The sequence below is a fragment of the Ambystoma mexicanum genome, chromosome 14 (genome assembly GCF_040938575.1).
Source record: "Ambystoma mexicanum isolate Mex_15411 chromosome 14, UKY_AmexF1_1, whole genome shotgun sequence".
NCBI lineage: Eukaryota > Metazoa > Chordata > Amphibia > Caudata > Ambystomatidae > Ambystoma > Ambystoma mexicanum.
The window spans coordinates 100257397-100282162 of NC_090940.1; the positions used below are offsets into that span (position 1 = coordinate 100257397).

The window sequence follows — 24766 nt, forward strand, 5'->3', positions numbered from 1 at the left end:
CTGGGCTCTTAACCAGAAGCACCAATTGCCTGGGCGGTGCTACTGTACCCTACACATGCACACATGAGCTACTTGGGGTGTCTAAAACAACTGAACTTGACTGCTTGCATCAACAGACCTTTGGCATTGGATTGATCCCCCAAAACAACTGAACATGCCTGCTTGCATTAACAGACCTTTGGCAATGATTTAAAATGGCATTACTCTACAAACAAGAACTGCTACTTAGCTGCGGGTGTCTTGTCCGTTTGTGACTGGTAAGGCCTTGAGGATAGATGTGGACATTTCTGAGCTGCGCTGGAAAATACCGAAAGGAGCAGTTGGTGTGCGCAGCTTAAACTCTACAGCTGCTCAAGAGTTCACCAAACCGGCTGCCACCAGAACTGTGGTCCGGTACTTCGCACGGTTACTTCACCGCACGTTCCATCTCCTGCCTTGCGTCGTTACACACAGCCTAAGAGGTGTGAGGTCCATGCACTTAGTCAGCCACACAGTCATGCACAGTGCTACATGTAGCTTAGTTATGCCTGCTGGTTAGTTCCCCCATGCGGCATGCGCTGCTATACCTGTAGTCGCTCAGCTGTGTGTTATAACTTTGGGTGAGTATCACTGGCATATATCAAACAGTTCCCCGATGCGGCGCTGGAGCTGTACTTATCTGTTATGGTAAACAGGGCCTGTTCTCTGTTCCGACGGGTTGTGCCCCGCGTAGGTCTAGCCTGATGCGTAGATGCAATCTGCTGGAGTGCTGGGAAACACGTCTTGTGTCTCTGAGGTCCAGTATTGTGAGCCACGCCTTTCGGGTGCGGCTCGCACATACACGGCCGACTGGCTGTGGCGCTTCTCCCTCTAGCAGGCTCGTGAGCACACGGGCCTGATGGGTATTGTAGTCTTTTGGCTTTTCTTGGTTTCTCGGTGCTAACCCTGCAAAAAGGATGAAGAATCCTTTTTGTGTGTATTGTTGTAGGCTTTTGCATACCCCTAACTGCCTCAGTAATGTGGCAGACCGTCCCCACAGCCCGCCTGGCCCTGACAGTATGCCATACCAAACAAGATATTCTGAACTAGTTACCTAGTATCAGTAAGGCCATCTGTTATAAAAGATTTTGGGTAATTATTAAAAATACATAATCATACTGAGAAAACAAGGAATTTCAAAGATGCTATGTATAATTATGTTATGTTGATTTATACAGCGCTCCGATTCCACCGAAGACAAGTCTCCAGGTACTCTTGTGGCTCTGCAAGAAAGGGGATGGGGTTGGTTAGTGAGGGAAGAATGATAGGATAAGCCCAGAACCAGGAGAAACTGGCATCTGTGTGTGTTGGCTTACAGATAGTAGGTTGCATGCACTGGATTGTTGTATCCATACGGGAATGGTGTTGTGCGCATTAGGGTTGTGTGCACTTGCCTGCTGTGTCGATACGGGTAAGGTGCATTGTTTGGCTTTATTTGTTGTGTGTTGCTTGTGTTGGGTGTGTGTTAGGGTGTAAGTTGGCAAACCCAGTGGGCGTTTATAGTGTTGGGGTGGTGTGTTTGAAGAAGTAGAAGTGGGGTAGTTAGTGCTTTGGCTACTCGCTAACTTCTTCTATGTTACTAATCGACAGTCCTATCTGTTGAGACAAAACTTAATATCCATAATTCTCTCTAAGTGTGGTGCATGGTTAATCTGGTCAATTCTATCTGAATGGGGAGCTTGACTAATATTCAAAATTCTATCTAGGTCTGATGCATGGCTAAACTTCATAATTCTCTCTAGTTGTGATGCATGGTTAATATTTACATTTCTATCTAGGTGTGACACTGGTTGATCTTCACAATTCTATGGACGTCTGATGTTTGGCTGAACCTCACAATTCTGTCTAGATGTGATGCAAGCTAATTGTTGAGATTGATTTCTGAACTCTGGCCTGGTGGGCAGAGGTTCAGAATGCCAGCCTAGTTTCTTGGAACAGGGTAACCTTCTGGACAAGCCAGACCAATCAAGGTAGCAATGGCGGCGGTCAAGACTAGCTCTCAGGAGGGGTGAGGGTGACTGAAAGCCCACAATGAGCACACATAGTATAGAACACTACAAATCACTCCCAGTCAAGTGTATATATTCAAAATGCATATACATTTATTCAAACACAAAGCAAATATCAACAGTAATACTTCAAAACAATACAACACTTATACATATATATTCAATACCAAGAGGCCTAAAGGGTTAGTGCACAGAATGGGTCCACAATTTAGGAGGAGAGGGAACAAGCAGTGCAGATGGTCTTTAGGCAGTTCTTCATCAATCAATCCCTAACTAAGAGTCAGTCCAGTCCCCAGAAGTGGAGCCTAACGTTCAAAAGCACTTTTAGGTGCTGGTGCACGCGATGGTGCAGCGGAGCGAAAACGGGGTTTCTTGAGGGGGCTGTAGCAGCTCAGGAAGGTGGGTGAGGCGATGAAGAATAGGTTCCCACTATTCCAGGAGGGTCTCCCCAAAAGGGCAGAACAGGTTCCAGGAGTTGGGAATAGGTCGGCACCTCAGGCTACCTGTGGAAAGGTGAGTTGCCCTCAGAGGGGGACACTTGTGCATAAAAATGGATGGCTGCGTTAGGGGCCATCGGTAAGGGTTGAAAGTACTCACCAACCTCTAGCGCACTCCGGACCAAACTTTGGCATTCGAGTCCACTTCGGTGTTACGTTCACCTGATATCCCCGGGGGCGTCTGGAAGGTTCTGAGATCTGGAACCCTGGATGGGTAGTTGGCCAGTGCTGAATAATGAATCTGCAATTACAGAAGGGAGGATTTGTGATAACTGTCTCTAACGGGTGAATCTCCCACCTCCCTCTGACTGATTCCCTTCCCACTGGGTTCTTTTCTCACCTCAGTTATTTGTAGGGTGAGCTATCCGTCCTGCATTTCTTGTGCAGAGGTGCCTGAAGTTTGTTGGCGAGCTGCCTGAGTTGCTTCACTGTTGCAGTACACCTTCCTTGGGCCCAGGCCTGCTGTGAACCCGAATCTGCTGGTAGGCAGGTAGGTTTGTTAATTGTAAGTCTTTGTTCTGTTTATGGTGGGAATTTGTTAATGTCTATCTCCTTCTTTTCGGGTGCAACAGTCTTGATGCTGGTGTGCCGGATGGAGAGGCACGTTTCTAGGTAAGAGAAAGCGCGCAGCGCCTTTGTCTTTTGAAGCAAACCTGTGTTTTCTTCTCCTCACAGGCCGCTGTGGTGCTGCGAGTGGATGAGAGCGCGATGAAAAACAGGCCCCCGGAATCCGTTAAGGTGTTACAGCGCTGTGCGGTTCTTTAATATTGAAAGTGAACCTGAATATGTCTTTTCCTTTGCAGATGTTGCTGTGGTGCTCCGGATTGAAGCTTGGTGTAGCGCAATGGAATTCAGGTAAGACTGGTGGAATTCAATGTTTTGGAAGCGTGCGTTCTAATATTGTTTTTCCCTTTCTTGTTATTGCAGGTCGCAATGTTCGAACAGCAGCTGTGGTAGCGGTTCGCCGAAAGTCCTTAAGTTAGTACTCACAGGTGAGTGATGTTTGTTCTTCTCTTGGTTTCCACAGATTGCAGCCCAGTTGAGATGCTGAGTGCTGGATGGTGTTTTCTCAGGTAAGACAGAATAATCTTGTTCTTTCAGGATTACAGGAAGATGCTGAAGACCAGGAGCTGGACATGGTGAGTGGCACGCTGCTGGTTGCAGAATAACACAAAGCGTGTTCTGCAGTCAGGGTGTGGTTTATATAGCCCAGGTAAAGTAGTACCAGGGAAAGTAGTTCCAGGCCTGCCACACCCAAAACACTAGACCGCATGGCTTGGTTCTTAGAACTAGACTGTGTGGGTGCTTCCATGTTGGATTTAAAGGCCCATGTACATAAATGGGACCTAGTTTTAACAGCACTTCCTTCCTACATATGAGCCTGGTGCCAAAGATTCCAGGACTGGCTCCAGGAGCCCTTTTGCAGTGGTTTTAAGGCCCTCAGGGTTCTGGTGGGAGCCTGCTTGTGGCACAATTTGTGCCCCCTCACAGTGGTCATGACATTCGTTTGCAGGTTCAAATGCGGCATTTGTGCAGCTCTGTGACTTTCAGCGGCTGAGATACAGCGAGAATTCCATGGCAGGACCGTGGCGATTTCTCCGCTTCTTGTGAAGGGATCAGGCTAGTTTCACTGCAGCAGAACTCTGGGGACAAAGGGACACAACAGCAAGATACCTGTGAAATTTGTCACCACAGCTGGGCTACACAGTGACCGCTTTCACTCTGGTTTGGGCGCTCTCGCTTTATTCTAGACCTGGGAATGCCAAGTGTACGAAATTCGGTGTGAGAGTGCCGTGAACACAGAGTTTATGATCTACCAAATTTCAAATGTCCAGTCGAAAACGGCAGCGGTTTCAGAGCATAGGTCCTGTGCGAGCTGGTCAGTTTGCTGGTTGGCTCAGGAACACTTCCGAAGAGGCTCACTTGCAGGTTAAAATGAAGGTGCCGTGAATAGATGATCCCATTATTCAAATAGGTTGAAGCGCCTTTGCAGACCTTATGGTTCAACAGAGGGCTCAGATTGCCAAACCTTCCAGCGGATCATCAGCGGTCCCTCGACTCGGCTTCTTAGTTTCAGGATACTTGGTTCCTATCCTAGGTTCAGTGAGTACTCAAGCGATCGACCTGGTGTGGGTGTTTGGAGCCTTCTCTTGAAGAGGACCTAATGGGAGATCTGCTCACATACAGGCATACCAGACGTGGACCAATCACGGACCACGGTGGTCCGAGTCATTCCCAGCACACCAGACTCTCTGGCACCCATAATGTGTATTGGAACTAGACTGTCCAGCCCACGTCCTGGAGGCGCTCACACACAAGGCATGCAGAAGCCAGTGAAAGCTTGGCATTTTTGCGGGGAAATGCATGACCAAATAAGGGCTGACCCAGGTCTGCGCGACCTTGGAAAGGTAAAGGGACAAGATGGCCAAAGGACGGGACAAAGAACCTTGTGGCATTGCCATTTTGGAGCCAACCCACATTCCTGTGCCAACCACAGTAAATGTGGTTTGCATGGCAGGAAAGGGTTAAAACTATGCGAAAGTAAAAGCTGCCACCAGCCCTGTCCAAGGCACATCGCACTTCTCCTAAAAAAAAAAAAAATCCTTTGAGGGAGTCTAGTCTTTGGAAATAAAAAAGACCCAAGCGCACTGTACTGTAAGGTACTTTGTACGCTTGTAACATGTTGCAGAAGAGTTGCAACATAGGAAAGGACTAAAGGAAAGAAAGTCTTCCAGTACTGACTGTCTTTAAAGGAATAGTGTGCTCAAAAATTGTATTGTCCCGAGGGTTCGGGTATGTGGTTTTAAGCAAACAGTGATCGATCGTAAAGACATTTCCTATGCAACTTACCTTAGTTTTCCTCACTTTTACACATGCAAAATCAATGAGCGCGCCGGGGCGCTGCCATCTTGTGCTAATCTTATCCGTTGCTGCACCGCCCAAAGTTCAACTGCCCTTGCAGCACTAAATCATATCTCCCGCCTCTGAAGCTGACACCACTATTCCTAGTGATATTCTCCACCTATTTTCATGACGTTAGTGGGCAGCATAGCCAAACACGCCCAGTCATCACCTACGTCAGTTGGTGCAGAACCCGGAATATCAACACAGACATCCTCTCAAAGCACAGCACCTCCCAAATCGGAATAGAAAACACTATTTTTTTTAAAGGAAACATCAATACTCTGCAATTTACAATGTGCTTTTATTTCACAAAAAACGCTCGGAGAACATCTGGTGATTTCAATTTACAACTAATTATTGAAAGTCCTTGGGCTATAGTACCAAAACTTTATCATGAGGCACACAGTGTTCCTTTCGGTAGAAGATGCGCGTTCAACGCACCTTGAATCGCAAGGCTTCGGCATCAGCTTCTTGCTAGACCACTGTAAACGATGACAGGTTGCTCCTTGTTGCTGGTACTGCCAAAGGGCATATCGATCCCGGGCAATCGTCCCACATCAGTGTAATCGAAATCCATCCGTTTAGGCGTATCTGTCACTGGTGGCTAAAGAAACAATCCTTGATATCTAGAAATGACATTCACAGAAAGAAAGAATGTAGCTGTGTAGAAAACATAATAAAAATATATTTCAGTAGCCGTTCTTTATTCAAAGGTATCCATTTACCCTTTAATTCTGCACCGGGGTAAACCTAATAATGAAGACAAACAATGGAAACACACAGAAAATATTGTAAGTTGGTGTCTACGATGTGCTCGAGAGGTTAGCGCTGTGGAGTATGTTTAGCTCCCAATGGGATGCGGAAGCTGATGGAAAAATTTGAACACACAGACTGCATTATAACAGAATATTAGCAATGAACTTGGGGTTGGTGAAACCTGGGGGAACCCAGACGTAGACTCCATGCTCACTGTGCTCAGAGAGGCACAGCTCCACCTCACTGATGAGGCACAACAAGGCGTTAACATGTATGGGGTTGCTGTAGGTACTCCAGTTCAGAAGGGAATTGCCATAGCATTTCGTTGCTGGACTGCCCATGTGGGCGGGACAATGCCTGAGATGCAAACGGATATTTCCCATCCGTAAAAGGTACAGTGAGCTAAAAGCAATGGCTGCAGACTATCAAAGTGGGGAAATAAACCACAGAACCGGTTATCATGATATGATATGGCATTTATAACGCGCCTATACACAAGTGTTTCAAGGCATGACGAGACAAGGGAGGGGAACAAAGGGAGGATGGACAGCGATCCTACTAGGCCAGGCATCATTAAGATTGTGCAAGTGCGTGGGAAGGGAGCAGGGACAGTGCAGTACATGGGAAAGATGATAACAATAAGTAAATAAACAGCCAGCATGTGGCCAGTGCATGGGTAAGTGCGGGCATCAGGTGTCAAGGGCTGGTTGGGGGACTGTAGGGTTACAGAAACAGTCCCCAAGTGCGGGGGTTGCCAGGTCTGCAGTGCAGGTGTGATGCTGGCGGGAGAAGGACCTGGGCCCGGGATCAGTGTCTCCAGGTAGCCAGTGCAGTTCCGGTTACAGCCAGGAGGTCAGCAGAGGAGAAGTGGAGAAAAGGCAGAAGTAAAGAGAAAGGTTTTGAGGTGCTTCCGGAACCGGAGATGGTTCTCCTCAAGTTTAAGGGAGACTGTTCCAGAGGGAGGCACCAGCTGAAGAGAGAGATCTACCACCAACTCGTTGCTTGGAGAAGCGACTGACCCTGAGGGAGTTGGAGGCAGATGAGCGATGAGCTCGAGAAGGAAGATATTTAGGAAGAGAGAGTTGAAGGTATTGAGGCCTCGGGCCCCAGAAGGCCTTGGGAACGATGCAGAGGGTTTTGAACTTAATCCTCGCAGCCACTGGGAGGCAGTGCACAGATTTCAGTCCTGGAGAGAGACGATCCCTGGGCTTGAGGCCAAGGACAAGTCTCGCAGTCCTGTTCTGGATAAGTTGCAGAGGGCGGAGAGTAGAAGCAGGCAGATTTAGAAAGAGGCTGCTACAATAGTCCAGCCTAGAGAGAACCAGAGCTCTGGAGACAGTGTGCTTCTGGGGGAAGGAGTGGAAAGGAAGACTATCTTGAGGAGGTGCAGCTGGTAGTGTGACTTCTTAGAGACATCAGAGATGTGAGGAGAGAAGGAGAGTGTGGAGTTGAAGATGACCCCGAGATTTTTAGCCTTGTAGGTGGGAGCAGCAAGAGGGCCAAGAGAGGCTGGCCATGCCATGTTCTTTCTAGAGAGGGGCGCCTGTTACCTTTTTAGAAATGTAACAGAACTGGCAACATAAAATTTCGACAAGAGTACCAAGTCCCCTTGGAAAATGTTCTGCACCCGGCTCACCCAATAATATAACGTTGATAGCACATACTGATATATCATGGGATGAAGTGGTTTAGATATCACTAGCCACACACAGGTTGCGTTTGCGTGTCCTCACAATATGCCCCAACCAACAACCCATAACGTAAGCAAGCAATACCGGTCAGAAAATGAAACCTTTACATGTTAGTCTACAAACTCGTCTTCATTCAAACTTACATAATATTTGGTATTTCCATTCTCTTGGCGGAACGCATAGTGTCCGCTAACAACAACGGATTTCATAGAATGAAAGTAATTGTTCCAATGTCAAATTCTAAAATAGTGAACCTTACCTTTTTTGCGGGTATTGGACACCTTCCGTCCTTGAATCCCTAGCGAATCCTCCCTTTCTTCCAAGGTCGAACAACAATTGAACCTTGTTTTGGGTGTGTATGCCTGGTAACTTTCGTTTTTATGAAGGAAAGCCACAAATCAAAAACATACTGTACAAGAAGCGTCAGTGTGAACTCCCCACAAGCAATATCAAACAAAGTGACCTTCACTCCATGGGAGCGATTAGACCAACGTGGCTTTGAAATAGGTTAAAAAAATAAACAAATTGTTTGCTGGCATCCACCAACGCTGCGCTATCGTGAATACTTTTTTACCCATCAATAGTGCTAGTGATTTAGTTATTTTTGGAAAACAGTTGGTTGGGTAAGTAAAACAGATAATTAGGAAACCATTTTCAAATGGGCCAAATGACATCTTTCTACTAGGCCCGAAAATCCATCTCGCTGTACAAATGCAGTTCACATCCCCCGGCATCTAGCTCAGCCAGGCCACACCATCTACTCCCCATTGCCACGTGCCCTGTTCTCGCAGAGGAATGTGCTCTGAGGATAACGAGACACTGACAAGTCATAAATCCAAGTGCCCAGTCATCTCCACTGAAGTTCCCCTGCACTCACAGCCTCCACCCCGCCAGGCCTGAGCCCACCAGCTCAGGGTATACATGCATTTCATCGGCGACCCTTTCATCGCCAACATTTTTTTAAAAAAATCTTTTTTAGGGGGGGTGTTTGTGCAGGTTGGGGTATGATTATTTAACTAAGTGGGGGATTTTGGGGGGCGCAGCCCCCCATAAATACAAAATAAAATAAAAATGTTGGCGATGAAAGGGTCGGCGATGAAAAGTCCCATGGTGAAAAAGTGGTTGACGAAATAACGTAGAACCCAGCTCAGACCCTGCAGTTCCTTTCATGCTGATATTCATCTGACCCTCCCGTTCCCTGATCATTCAAGGACCCACGAGAGCGGGGCGAAAGTGGGAGGGGGCAAAACAGAGTTACACTGTATGGCATCCTACAACAGGCACTTCTTTAAAAGAATAAGTTGACAAAGAGGATACATTTCAAAAGACAATTTGGACGCTATGGCCCCTTATGTCGAGCTTTACAGCATTCAAGCAACCACAGACATGTATGTTATTGTTCGAGATATAAATTAATGAATCATAAACTGGATTAAATCTGCATAATCGGATACTTCTTAATACTTATGATGGCTTTGAAATTGGAGTTTAATAGCATTCCATTGTTCATGTACAATGTACAAACATTGGGGAACATATCCCAAAAGATATAGTGAGCACATTAAGAACACTGCTGCAAATCATTTATACCGGAAAGTCAACTGTTCAACGAGTTCTGTTCTGTGGACAGGGCTTGTTTGCGATGTTTTGTGGCAATGTATGTGTCCTAGAAACAAAATCGGGATAAAATCGATGAGTATGCATGGCCAATACAGTCAAAGTGAGATCTTTTACAAAATCGAATTCCATTTCCTGGTATGTTGGCTTTGCCACCCATTTTTTGCTTCGTTTTGCAAAGGCACAGTTGTAACGAAGCATCCCAAAGTTTCTTGCAGTTCTCGATTGTTCTCTCCCTACGTTCTCGTTATGCGCTAATACGGCTAGTAATGTCCTAGCTTGCATCCATTCTATGGCGAAATGCATCCTTTTGGGTCTGTACTTTAGGCACATATTGTGGAGCACCTCCAAATCTCTGGTGTGAGAGAATTCTGTGAGTCCCTTTAGGTCTCTTGAAAGAGTGTTATCAAACACAATCTTCTCAAGAGATTTGTGTGGAGGTGAAGCTGGAACCAACCACTTTTTGCGTTCCTGCTCCTCCAATAAAGGTCCATGTGCACATTCGTGAAAATGTTGGTTTTCTGTCCATGAGTGAACGTTGGAACAGTGGTGCATCAGTGAGTGCCATTTTTTTTGAAAATATATTTTTATTGACATTTTGTAGGTTATTACTGCGAACATTGCATCAAAAAGAAAACAGTATTACATTTATAGAAAGCGTACCCACCAATAACCCCTTTATCCCCCCCCCCCCCCCCAATCCCCCTAGCCGTTTAATCAAAGTAGAATCTGGATTTAATCCTTCGGAACACAATGCACAGTCCCAGAGCACAGGTGATGGGCATTTTTTTTTTTACACGCTTGCCCTTGGGCTCAACCTATTAGGACCCCCTTGTGAGGGGGAGAAAATATGTCCCAGTTATTGGGTGCCTTTGGAGACCCCGACTTTACAGTTTCACAATGTCTAAAGGACAAAACCGGGCCCATCGTGAAGACTGGACCCCTCATGTACTGCGCTCGTATCTTTCAAAAAATGGAAGCCAGAGTTCTCCGATGTTGGTTTTGGATTCATCAAGAACATGTGTAAGGAACTCCATGTCGTAAATCGCTCGGACCTTGGTAAGCCATTCCTTTTCCTGTGGCATGTTTGGGTTTTTCCATTTTTGGGCCAGGCAACACCTGGCCGCCACAAGCATGACCTGGAGCATGTGGCCCTGGGTGTCCTCCTGATCGTCCCCAACCTCGATCCCAAAGAGGAGTAGCCAAGGGCAGAGGGGTCTGTCTATCCCATCAACTCCCCTGATCCAGGATAAGACCTCTCCCCAATATATCTGTACCCTGGGGCATGACCACCACATGTGTATGTAGTCTCCAGTGATGTTTCGGCATTTCCAGCAGTGTGGGTCGTAACCTGGGAGCATTCTGGGCAGTCTCTGGGGGGGATAGTGCCACCTATGTAGGACCTTTAATGCCTGGTGTCTGTATTGGAGGGACGTAGTTGAGCGATGGGCTCGGATACACATCTTGGTCCATCTCCTATTGTCTATTGCCACGCCAAGGTCTCTTTCCCATTGCGTTCGTGCTGTGGGGGGTCCCTTGGTATTGAAAACAAGAGGAGTCTGTACAACCGAGCTATCACCCCTTTGGAGCCCCGAGTGGAGACGATCACTTTCTCAAAATCTGTAAGGTCCCTCCTAAGAGTGTCCCCCCACGAGGGTTCTGAGAGAACTCCCTTAAGCTGGAGGTAGCGGAATGGTGATAGCTTGCCCAGACCCAGAGCCTCCTTGAGGTCAGGAAGGGGCATGAAGGATCCCCCTACCCATAGATGGCAGGCCCTGACCAGGCCTGCCTCGTACCAACCCTGGTATGCTGCTGGTTCTGCTATTTTGGCCAGGAACAGTGGTGCCCAAATGCAACTTAGCGGGGAGGGCCAGGTCGTGAGACACCTGAAATAGCTCCCCTCCTTCCAGACTGACCAGAGAACCCCCAACACTGGGTGTTCATGTACCCTCCTTGGGATGCTTGTTCTTGGGACCCATAACTGCTCGTCAATCGTGACTGGGGCAAGACGTCTGTTGTCTAGAGCCACCCACTGCTTCTCCGTCCCAGGATTAAAATGGTCAACCAGAATCCTTAGCTGTGATGCCCTATAGTATGTGTCAAAATCGGGGAACCCCACTCCTCCATCCTCCTTCGGTCTTGTCAAGACATCGTATGAAATTCTATGTTTCTTTCCCGCCCAGAGGAATCTAAGCAACACCCGCTTCATTGAGTCAAAGAAGGGCCTCGGCACTTGGGTAGGGAGCATCTGGAAGAGAAATAGGAACTTAGGGAGTATTACCATCTTAATCGGGTTGAGCCACGCCATCCATGAGAACCCCGCCGCCGCCCACCTCTCAATATCTCTCTTAACAGCAGTCCATAATGGGGTAAAATTGCGCGCGAAGAGGTCACCCGGGGTGGATGGGATTTGGATTCCCAGGTATCGGAACCCCTCTCTCTGCAGTTGGAAGGGGAGACTTTCTACATATTGTACCTCCGAATCCGGCAACTGACCTCCCACGAAAGCCACTGACTTGTCTAGGTTAACTTTATACCCCGAGAGGTTACCATAGCGCGTCAGGGCCTGTAGTACGTGAGGGATCGTCCGTGACGGCTTAGTAACATACAGGAGGACGTCATCTGCGAACAGACTAATCTTGCAATGGGAGTCACCCAATGGGACCCCTTTGATGTTTTCGTTGTTACATATCGAGACTGCCCAGGGTTCCATAACAAGGGCGTATAACAAGGGGGATAGTGGGCATCCTTGTCTTGTACCTCGCCCCAGGGGGAAGGACTCTGACTTCGTCCCATTAGCTACCACCCTGGCTGTTGGGGAAGAGTACAGTGCCGCCATCCAGCCCAACCACCTCCGGCCCATTCCCACCGCAGACAAGACCTCTCCCATGAATTCCCAGCTCACCCTATCGAAGGCCTTCTCTGCGTCTAGGGATAGGAGCAAGGCCCCCTCGTTCCGAATCTCCCTCGAGTACAGCACGTGGAGAGTTTTACGCATGCTGTCCGAGGCCTGTCTGTTAAGTATGAAGCCCGCCTGGTCGGGGTGAACCAGCCGGGGAAGGCACTTTTCTAGGCGAGATGCCAGAATTCTAGTGAATATTTTTGCGTCGAGGTTTAAGAGGGAGATGGGTCTGTAGGAGCCACACTCCTTCGGGTCCCTTCCCGGCTTTGGGATGACCGTGATGAGGGCCTGGAGGAAGGATGGTGGGAGCGTCTCCTCGTTTCGGATTTGGTTAAAGAGTTTGGCTAGGGGTTCCACCAGCGAAGATGAGAATTGCTTGTAAAAATCGGCTGTATAGCCATCTCCCCCCGGGGCCTTACCCACCCTCAGCCTCTTGATGGCCGCCTCTACCTCGTCAACAGTTATGTCTGACTCTAGCGCCTGTAGTTCCGCCTCCGTCAAGCGTGGCGGGGGGTATTCCTCCAAATATGCCCGTATCTCCTCTGGTGATGTTCCCCCCCTGTTTTGTATACAGTTCCTTGTAGTAATCTGCAAAGGAGCCCACTACCTCTGCTTTGTTAAGCATGGAGCCCTCCCGACCTCTAATGGGGCCCACCCTTCTCTCCAGTCGACATCCCCTGGATCTACGAGCCAGCAGCGCTCCCACCCTGTCCCCCCTCTCATAGTACCTCTGGCGTGTGTATCTCAGCTTTTTGACCACCTCGCCTATGAGATCCGTGTGTAGGGCCTGACGTTTCTCGCTCATTTCAACTAAGATGGATTCCCTGTCCGTCCCCCCCTGATTGAGCCTACCCCGCAAGATTCCAAGGTCCGCCCGTATTCTGGTTTCGACGAGCCCTCTTTCCCGTTTACGTCTGGCTCCCTCTGCTATGAGAAGGCCGCGGAAGGTGGCCTTTGCTGCCTCCCACACCGTTGGCATGTCAGTTTCCCTGTTATCATTTATTTCATAATATGCCGCCATTTCGCCTCTTAGGAAGTCCCTAAAGACTGGGTCTCTGAGAAGCACCTCACTGCACCTCCAGTGGGTTGATCGGGGGGAGATGGGGAGAAACCAGCTCGCCACTAGGAGCTCGTGATCGGACCAGGTTATTGCCTCGACTTGCGGGTCCGTGGCCACTCCGCCTCCCTCCTTGGAGGTCAGGAGCAGGTCGATTCTGGTGTATGTGAAGTGTGGAGGGGAGAAAAATGTATAGCCTCCTGGTTCTGGATGCGTTGCCCGCCAAACATCCTCCCAATAGTGTTCCCTCAGGAGATTCTGGAATGAAATATTATCTTTAGATATCGCCTTGGGTCCAACCCCTCGGGCCGTCCACCAGTCTAGTTTGGGGTCCATTACAAGATTAAAGTCGCCCCCGAGGATCATGGCCCCTTCTGCCCATTCATCGATTACCCCCATGATTTGGGTTAGGAACCTAATCTGGCCCGAGTTGGGGGCATAGAGGGTAGCCAGAGTGATGCGTTCGCCTTCATGAGTGCCCTTGATTGCCAGGAACCGCCCCCCAAAGCCCCTCTTGGTTTCGGTATTGGAGAGGTGGAACGTTTTATTCAGGAGGATCCCTACCCCCTCCTTCTTCGAACTTCTGTGTGAGGCCCAGTAATTGGATCCAATGTCCCTTCCCCTTATGGGTGATTCCTTGCCCTGTCTATAGTGGGTCTCTTGGAGGAAGAGTACCGTTAGTTGTTGTTTGCGAAACATGTTACTCGTCAGGGATCTCTTGTTCTGGGAGTTAAGGCCCTTGACATTAAGTGTGCCTATCTTGCCCTCAACCATTGTCATATGGGGAGGCCCCCTCTGTTTGTCCTGTGTCGCGGAGTTGCCCTGTAGCCTGTGTCCGTATTGTAAACCCTAGTTTGATTCGGCTATTACCCCCTTCCTTCCCCTGTGTTCCCCACCCCCCCTTCCCCCACCCAGTCCTCCCCTCCCGCCCCTCCCCCCCATTCCCTTTTCCCTTTCATTGTAAGGCGTCCGTCCACGCCCCCCAACTGATGTCGGGGTTGGTCAACGAACCACCAAGGACTCTTACCCCAGCCCCGGGTATTTCTTATATTAGGGATCCCCATCTTTTGTTCTTCCATATGTATTGACCCCAACCATTACCTCGGTGGAGGTGGTCAGCACTGGGGCCCGCGAACCCCCCGGCCCCCGCACCCGCCCCAAGGTTCAAACTCAGCCCCACACCGGGAGAAACACAACCAAACCATTAACATTGCATCAAACTGCTTCCCGCCCTCCAACCTGGCGGTTTAAACCTCAGGCCAACGTGGCGCCCGGCCTTGGCTTCATGAGGCCAGGCCTCATTTTCCAGCTCTGCCAAAGCTTAGAATACAGGAGCATCAGTAGGGTTCCTCAACCCCTGAGAAAGTGGTATAGTCATAGTTCGGGTGGTCCTCGGAGGCCGTTGATGGGTGTCTTGTTTTCTGAAATTTACGAGTACCCTTGACCTTAGACTTGCCGCTAAGCTTTCCCAGACCGACCGGACCTCTAGGGGGATCTTGGGTGCCACCCACTCTGCCGCCCGAGGGAGCTGGCATGTCGCCAAGCAGGTCATCTGTGGCCCTCTGAATGTCCTCCTCCGAGACCAGATGGTACTTCTCTCCCTGCCATTCAAACGCTAGGTAAAAGGGGTGGCCCCAGCGGTATCTGACCCCCTTCCCCTGTAGCCATCTTGTGAGGGTGCCACATTTCTTCCTCATTAGTAGGGTGAGGGCTGAGAGGTCCTGAAATATAGACACCCTAGAGTCCCCATATTGGATATTGCCTAGGTTTTTCGCCTTTTCTAGGATCTTGGCTTTGTCTTTGTAGTGATATAGTCTAGCCAGCACTGATCGCGGGTCCCTGCCTCCTCCGCCCGCCCGGTGGACCCTATCAAATTTGATCTCACCTCCGGCACTCTCGCCCAGGACAATCCTTATAATATCCAGTACTTTACCCTCCAGACCCTGTATGGTCTCGCCCTCGGATTCCACCAGCCCAAAAATGCGTAGGTTATTCCTCCTTTCTCTATTTTCCATATCATCCACTTTGAACCGAAGTTCCTCCTCCCGCCGTTGCATGTCCTGGAACCTGACCTCCATTTGGGTCTCGAGGAGGGCTGTGGAGAGCTGGTTATTTTCGACCCCCTACATCCGGTCCTCGAGGGTGGTGACTTTGGTGGTAAGGTCTGCCAATTTAGCCCCCATGTCAGTTCTCATCCCACGTATTTCCTCTAGGATTATCTGGATATTGTTTTGTATAGCCCCCAGGTCGGGGGGAGGGGTGGAGGTGCCCCCTGCCGCCATTTCGCCCTCGGAAGCCACAAATTGGTATTTGGCGAGGGTCTCCCTCCAGCTCATGGGGGGGGGGGCACCCCGGTGGGCTGTAGTTGGCGCGACCTATCCAACCCGCAAATTTGATCGTGGGAGAGTGCAGCGTATAGTTGGCGGCCCCGGTGGTGGGACGGGTAGGCACCTGGTGGACGGATGCCCCCCCCGATGGCGATCCCAAGCGATGGGCGCAGCCATGCCGAAGCTTCCGTATGTGGAACGTGGCCCAGTCGAGAAGTTGGGGGTCTGGTGTCGGTGGGGCCCTCTGGCGTGCCTCCGGTGTCTTCTCCTCCCGCGATGTGCTCGCGGCTTCGTGCTCCAGTGGGGTGGTCGTGAGGGGGATGGTCCGATTGACCTCTCGCCAATAGTCCTTGGTCCCCTATGTTCCTCCGTATGCCGATCTCTCTTTGACGTAGGTCTCACCTCCCGGGGTCCCACCTTGCCAGTCACTCTGGGTCCGTGTCCCTTGTCTACATTCTCTTTTGTCCTCAGGGGGATGGGGGGGAAGCCAAAGCCGGGGCGAGCGAGACAGGGGGGGGTGTGCTCCAGCGTCGGCCCCCCGATCCGTTGGTGTGTTGGGGGCTGGGGCCGCTGCCGTCCCACCTGAAGCCCCGCTTGTCCCCGAGGGGGGAGAGTCAAAACTGGGGAGGGGGTGCGTTCCTGCCTCGGCCCCCCGGGGATTCACCGGTGCAGTTGGTGCCGGGGCCGCCACGGGCCTGCTTCAGGCCCCGTTCGTCCCCCCCAGCGTGGGGCGGTTCAAGGCCAGAGAGGTGGGCCTCCCGAGTTCGTGGGGGTGTCCGGGGTCGCTATCCCACGTCGAGCCCCGGGCGTCCTGAAGCCGGGTGGGGGGGGCGGGGGCTCCTGCGTCGCCCCTCCGGGTCCGCAGGTGCGCCGGGGGCGCTCTCACCTCTAGCGTCGGGACGACGCGCTGCTCTGCGGGTCCGGGCGTCGGGTTGTCTCTTCGCTCGGCCGCAGGTCCCGCGTACAGTCACCGCCTCGGCTCCTGCGTTTTCCGAGTCGCATCTGGACCCTCCTCCTCCAAGTCTGGCGCACCTGCCGCGGCCCACAGCCGAGCCCCACTCCAGGGTGTGGGGGGAGGGGCCGGCAAATCCCTCGGGCGGCCGAACTCGGCGAAGCCTACACGGCCGAGGGTCGGAGTTGGACCCAGCTGGGGGCCGAGGGTTTCCACAATCTCGTGGGGGGGTCTCAAGGAGGGTGGGGCCCCCACTCTTCTTCGCTACCAACAGTTACCCGGGGCTGGGTACGGAGCTCGCAGCTCAGGCAGCCATGTTGCCTGCGCCCCCTGGTGGCCTTCGTGAGTGCCATTTTTCAAGAAGAATTTCCACAGAGCCATCACAAGTTTTCGAGCTCGACCAAAGATGGTTGCTGAAAGACTGAGACCACTGTAAAATATTTTCCAAACCCTTTTTTTTTTGCCAGCAGCTGTCATTTCTTTGACTGATTTGGCAACGCGCCATACATGAAATTGATGACGAATTGTTTGGAAACTGCTCTCGCATGGCCTTGGATAGTAAAACATGTCTGTCAGTCGTTATGAGATCTATTTGCATTCGTCTCGATTGAAGATGTTTGAGGGATTTTATGAAACCATGTTTCTCCATGGCCACAGAGGATTTACATTGGGACACCTGCATGATCTGTGAACTCACAATTTTTTTTTATTGTGTATGCTTTAATTAAACCTTTACAAAAAAAGAATAAAAAGGTAGGACAAGAAAAAGAGAAAGATTAGCAATACATAGTACAATACATAGTAATAATTTGTATACAATTAATGTGTTGGCAATTAGTATAAACACTGAAAAACCCTTGGGATACTAGCTATTCATAGCTGAAGGCAGCCTATATATTTATACACAGCAGAAAGCAGTCAATCACAAATAATCCAAATGAAGATTACGAATGAAGTTAGACAGAGCCAAGCCCTCGCACGTGGTTTGCATACACAGACAACGTTGCCATACCAGTTCAGTTGATAGGCCCAAGTATAGAGATTTTAGTGCACTCAAACAGGAATCTCTGAGGGCTTTAAGTTGCATGCAGAACAGGATGAGATGTTTAGCCGTTTCAGGGACTAGATGGCAGAATCTGCAAAGGCTGTCTGCCACCAGTATCTGTTTCCACCTTAGTTTAGTGTCCAGTGTTGGGAGGATATTCCAGTGCAATCTAAGTAGGACTTGTCGATGGTCCCGATTGGGGAAGATCGTGAGAATTGGTGAAAGGAAACCTCTTTTCTTGTGTTCATGTGCTAGGTGAAACATAGAGCTGTATGAGTGAAAAGCATCCATGGTCAGGCACCAGTCGTAGTGCCACAACTTCTTTTTTAGTTTTTGTCGGATTAGTTGCTAGCTGTTCTGAATCTGAGCGGATGTCGCACAGAATAGATTCACACAATTTGGCGAATCTAGATAAGAAGCCAGATCGATTGATATTATTCCCAACAAGTTCATATAAGATATTAGGTGTATGTACCTTGAGTTTAGCATAGAGCATAAGCATCCTCCAATAGGCTTGAGATTTTAGAGAAATGTAGCCTAGCTCAAATCGAATCGCAGCCAAAGGGACAGCATTGGGGAGAAGTAAGACCCATCTCCAGATGTCACCTTCAATCGCATCAAGTTTGGAGATAGTTAACCCTGTGCATAGCTCCAGACCATATGTCAATTTCGGGGCTATTTTACCCTTAAAAAAAAAAAAGGGCAGATCTAATAGAGAATCGGCCATATTTGCGATCGATTTTAAGGATCTGCCTAGCAAGTGCCTGAGCTTTATTCAAGAGTTGGTTTAGCTGCCCTTTCAAGCCTCTACTAGCCCTGACATAATAGCCAAGGTAAGTAAAGCAGGTGGAGCTAGTTACTCTTACGTCCCCCAGGTTCCAAGAGTTAATTTTCTTCCTACAAGGACCTTTAAATAAGGCGAGGATTTTAGTTTTAGCGTGGTTAATGTGCAAGCCATTTAGATTAGCATAGTTGGCAAAAACATCTCGCAGGCGCTGTAGCCCCACCTTGGTTAGGTCAAATAATAAGTCGTCTGCATAGGCCAACCAAATAAACTTCACAGAACCAATTCTTGGTGCTAAGAGACCCTCCTTAAGTAAATGCTCTGCTGCGTCAGAAATATATTGGTTAAACACTCGCGAATGTGCGGACCACAGCTGACATATTCCCCCTTTTGATTTAGCCCTATTCTTACAGCCGAGTTGTTGTAAACCCCCTCCAGAAGGCTCATTAATCCCCTTGGTAAGCCCCAGGAAGCAAGTTTGCTTCATAGCCTGTTGCGGTCAATGCAGTCAAAGGCTGTCGAGAGATCCACAGAGGCCATACAAGTAGGGCCCCTATCAGAAGTCCAAGCAGCCTCCTGAATGCACTTAACCACAATCCCATTAATGTTTGTAGAATGGGATTTGCGAAGGCCCGTTTGGAAAGGACTCGAGGGATGGCTGTTTTTTTCCCCAATCCTTCAAATGCGAAAGGAGAAAGGCAGAAAAGACACCATTTTTTTACTTTCCATGTCTTGAAAGTGTTACGTGCAGTACTTTGCTGAAAACCCGGGGCTATTACGCTGTCAGTCGCCAGCTAGCCTGAACGGTTTGCCAGAAATGTGCTTTCAATTGATATTTCATTTTTCCAGGCTTGACGAATAGCGGGGGAATAAGAATTTGCTTTGATATTTGTAGTACTGTGTTTTAGCAAGGAACTGAACTCCCACAAATTGACAGAAACTCAACTTAGATAAGAGCCACTGAAAAGCAAAGCTGCTGAACATAGATTTCCAGCTGGCACTTTGACCAGCATCGGTTGAGCGGACCATGAAAATGTTTCATGGAGGTGGGAACAGCTTGCTTGGATTCTCAGGTTAGTGCCTTGTAGTACGCGAGACACATGCACCAATGGCTGCCCGCATATTTTCCCCCTCGATGTATGGACATATTTCAGCATCTGTATAATCTCTACCAGGCAGCTGTCGAATACAATGTATTTCTGTTCCTTTATTAGCCAATCGTCCTGCATGATTGCGCTTTGTGAGTCAACTGTGGTGGACAAATCGCCCAAACTAGACCAACTGTAGTCGAGATCTTGGGCAAGTTCCTCTGTCAGTTGCTTTGAAGCCTTAGTCTGTTAGTTCAGCTTGTTATTTGCACACAAATTGGAGAAATCATCAACGTTGAATGTTTATTGGGTGGTCCTTTTTTTGAGGGTGTAGATTGTGTCAAGTGGTCAGTGAGGAATTCCAAAGCATCTTCAGTATATTCAGTTTCATCTTGTTGAGTTCTAACATTGTAGAAATGGTCCAAGAACACTTTGCTGGCTTTGCCGGTCACATATAGTTCAGTTTCAGGCCATTAGACATAAACATATTGAGTCTGCTTATTGACAGGACCAAGCTGAGCCTCAAATAGTAGTTGCTCCATGGTGAAATATGTTTGGCAAGCAGCATCTGTGGTTTCATTTGTTGTCTGTGTCTTTATACTTCTTTTCCTTCTTGGCCTCTAGGAGGTGGGTTGTAAAACCTGTTCAATGTATAGCATACATACAGTAGATGGCAATTTAAATACAAAAACATGTTATGAAGAAAACACCAGCCCAAAAAACTTGCAGGAAACAAAATTGATAGTTACCCTTGTTTTCTTGATTTTCTGTGAAACCGTGGTCTTCTCTGTAACGACCGCACCAGCAAGCTGATCCACCACCTCTGATCCGTGTACCTCCACTTCTAATTTCACACCTTCTGTACATTCCTTGAATAGAATATTAATTTAAGTCAATCCTATTGGAAATTAAAATCTTTCATCGCACACATCGCTTACACACATACCCTCGCAAACAGTGTATATCATTTAGTCAAAATATACATTTCAAATTTCACCCCGATTGATGGCAAGTGTACTTGATCAGAGATCACTGTGCAAAACATACTGATTGTAATATTGACCTCAAAGATTTTGCAACATATTCTGCCCTAGGGAGGAAGTGTACCGTTGGAACTGAAATCAGAAAAGTTTGAAATACTGTATGTTTATATGAATGTCAGTGTCTAATGGTATCCTATGTAGGATTTACTTTTTCATTCAAGGGAACTGTAAGTATGCATACCTCATACTCTGGACCAGCTGCAAAGGACGATGAAATTGTAGTCGAAGTACCACCCCCCTGTAACACCGTACCTGTTTTAGTACGGATGAAAACAGTGAAACAGAAATGAGACAATGGTACATATAAAGAGAAACCCATAAATGACACGTAGTGTAAACAACCGACTGGATACATAAACACTTTCATATTTGAAATTCCAAGCACAATACATTCTCGGCACTGAAAAGGGAAATAAAATTACCTGATGGGCGCTTGAAGTTGTTGTTGACTGAAAATAAATGGATGCAGAATATAGTTCCTTCATTTTCAGTGCATTTTCATCAAGTGGTAAAAGGGAAAATTAGATTTGCATTAGATATGTGGGAAAATCCAACTGTCGAGAATATAATCTTCTGCAAGTCTGTAGGGCTCACCATTGGTATACTGGACGTGTCAGTGGTTTTGTCACTTGCGAGGTCTGTGCTTCCGTCAGTATCCGTTCCTAAAAAAATTGACATGTCAAGCAAACTATGCCATTATTTTCCATGGTCATAATTACTTCATTTGAGGCTCCATAACCCAGGGACAGATGTATAGTGAAATGTGGTATAGTTAAAATGTAAAACAATCTGGTACATTGCAAACTTTAGTAAGACACATTTACACCGAAAGCACCAATGTGTTCATGGAGTTACCTATTCAGTAACCCTACGCCTAGAGCTAATTCATCATCTGGGAATTGCCTCAGGCAGCGTGTGCATCAATAGAGTTGGAATTGCATTTGAAAGCAATTTACTAAACATTCTGGCTAGACGCTTTTTTGTGTACTTCGATTGGTCGTGCATATCGTCTGTAAAGTGCAGGCTGCAGATGCAGAATCGATTAGCCCTGAAGTCTCTGAAGACAGCCTGGGCTCTACTTTCAATCTCTCCCACCGCAAAACAACAATATCAAACCCATCTTCTTATGAAATCACTATCCTTCGGGAATGTATGCAAGATTGTGCCCCGACTTTTGACATGGCTCGTAGAACAGCAACCCAAACCCATACAAGCAGGCATTCTTGAAAAATCTATAAGAGCTGTATAAAAGAAGTATAAATACAAAAGAATTGTACTGAATGCATGATATTGATGGAATTCTGTCAGTTTTCTATGCAATGTTTATTTTGGTCAAAGAATCAATTCACTGAGCTATCATACAGAATTGTTTGATTTGACGCAAATCTTAACGTGTTACCCATCCGTTGAATGTACTTTCATGCATCAAAAGGAAACCTGCCTATAGACATGGTGCCATTCTATTACAATTGACACTGATGAAATTTGCTATGTATCGATATCAGAACACTTGACGCATTAGACAATGGTAAAGTCATTCAGATGAATGAACATTACACTTCTGGGTACATTAGGTCGAAATAGATAGACATTTTGAGATCAGAAAGAGATGAATATAGTGATGTTAATAGGTGACCTGCCCTTACCTTGACTAACAATTAGATTCAGCAAACAGGGGAGTTAGTAGCAGGAGAACAGATAGCACGATCAAGAGTTGACTTCCAGTGCTCACAGATGTTCGTTCACGCGATCAAGAGTTCACTTCCAGTGCTCCGAGATGTTCTCCGGCTAAATATCAAGGGGTTTATAAAGGATTAGAAAAGTGGGTGTGTATGTGACTGTTTGACATGTTTCTGGCGGGGTCTTCAAGAGGGGAGCCTGGAGACACTGGGTCTGCGGAGGCCATGTGTACAATATCTCCTGTGCAGGGCATACCTTTGAAGTTTACATAGTTTTTGGCACCTTGGCTGTTCCCACCCTGCCAGCCCCCTTGGGAGGGCACGGCCAAAGGTACCAACTGCCATTCATAGTGGAGGTGGGATGGATGGGCATGAGGCGTGCAGAAAACGCCCGGAACACTGCTGAAGGGTGACCCACTTATGTGGATTGCAGGGGCGGAGTCTGCAAGATGGGAGCCTGGAGACAGTCTGGGGAGGCCATGTGTACAATGGCCCCTGTGCAGAAGATACCTTTGAAGTGTACATGGTTTTTGGCACCTTGGCCGTTTATAATGGGGGGGGGGGGTGGATTGTTGCAGAGGAGGTGAGCGTAAAAGGGCACCAACCATTCTTTCAAGTCCCTCATAGACAAGTGAGTGTGTCCTTGATTCACTGAAAAATTGAAACTATTCAGAAAAGCTCTTTTGTATTTTATTTTGTTGCTGATTTTGATGGCACAAATATACTACACATTGTATACTTCGGGTTGCAGCAGTGTGGGAAAATCCTCAGTACTGTCTGCCATTTACTGGGGAATTTGGTGCGAATGGCTCCAACGAAACAGGCGGGTATTACTCGTCGAACGTGGTTTCCAAGCCTCCCATGAAGCCACCAGGTAAAGGAACAATAGGCCACCAGCCTGTACCACCTGTGAAAGAGAAACATACATACTGTATTTAAATGAACCCGATAAGTGCACAAACCTTACTTGAAAATTAAATGTAGACTACACTTACTCGTTACTTGGATTGCAAGGACAAACTTTTGCGTGTAGTTCGTGCATAAGCACCATCATAATCCTCAACACGGACCTTGTGAGGCAGGTTGCCCTGAAGTCATGCAGCTCGGTAACACATAGCGAAGTCGTGTCTTCTTCCAATATGTAGGCGAGGCATCCAGAGTTTTCTCTGCATCAGCAATTCTCCTCCTCGGTTGGCATGACCTCTCATCGATTGCAGGTACACCAAATGGAAAGGTTTTCCATGCGACTAGCCTCTGACTCAGGATTCAGTGATTCGTCTTCCCAACTGTCGTCCGATGCCCCATTGTTTCCGCATCTTTCTCTATCAACTAATTCCACCTCAGAATACCCTGACTTGTGCTGGTAGGGCTGTATTGTTGCCATTATGCAACAAAATTAGAATTGATAGTAATGCTAGTACAAGTATCTGTTTGCACGACCTCGGAGCAACAAAGATAGCTGAACGGAGCAGAAACGAGTCACAGGATATCCAAAAAAGCAGTCAAATGATTGAAAAAGCATCTCTGATGTTTTCTGATGAGAAGCAGTCTGTTTATACTTATTGAGGAAAGAGGCGTCCTGCCATTTCCATGGAGACGCATCATTAGCTGGCGCACAGAAAACGTTGACACGAGACGTGCATTTGCGTTGTGAAATGTGCTGTACGCGTCTAGTGATGTCGGCTTCAGGGGCGGGTGATATGATTTAGTGCCGCAAGGGCAGTTGAACCTAGGGCGATGCAGCAACAGAAAAGATTAACACAAGATGGCCACGCCTGCTCGTTGATTTCGCATGTGTAAAAGTGATGAAAACTAAGGTAAGGTGCACAGGAAATGTCTTTACCATTGATCAGTTTGCTTAAAACCACATGCCCTAACGTGCGGGACAATAACATTTTTGAGCGTACTATTCCTTTAAGGGCATGTCAGTTTCCCCATAACAAAGTGAGCGAAAACCCAGCAGAGTGGAGCAGAAGGCTGTGCTCCACTGGCAAAAGACAAGCTAGGCTTGTCAGACAGCAGCAACAAGTTGTGGGGGTACACAACTGCAGGGAAAATTACACATACATGGGAAAAACTTTCCTAACGCTAATATTCACAGATGTGATGCAAGCTGAATAAAGCCAATGAAACCAAACAAGAAAATGCAATACTAGTATTCAACATTCAACTGAATCCAATTGAAAGGCTTTCACTATGCAAAATAAAACAAAAAACACATTGCTTTATTATATACTGTCCTGCAAGTACCTATGAACTTTCATTCTTGAAATCGTACAAATAAAACCACATTTGATTATAAGAGCAAATAAAGTGCATACCTCTAATTAGCCATAACACATTCCTTTAGCAAGAAAATGCTGAAATGGGACATATGTGATGTCGGGCAATCTGGAT

General features: G+C 47.9%; 1 protein-coding gene across 4 annotated transcripts in view; it reads left to right on the plus strand.

The window, feature by feature from the left end:
• The window catches only part of SIPA1L1 (signal induced proliferation associated 1 like 1), a 1823374-nt gene that overhangs the window by 1676814 nt on the left and 121794 nt on the right, over window positions 1–24766 (plus strand). The gene's annotated exons all lie outside the window — the stretch shown is intronic.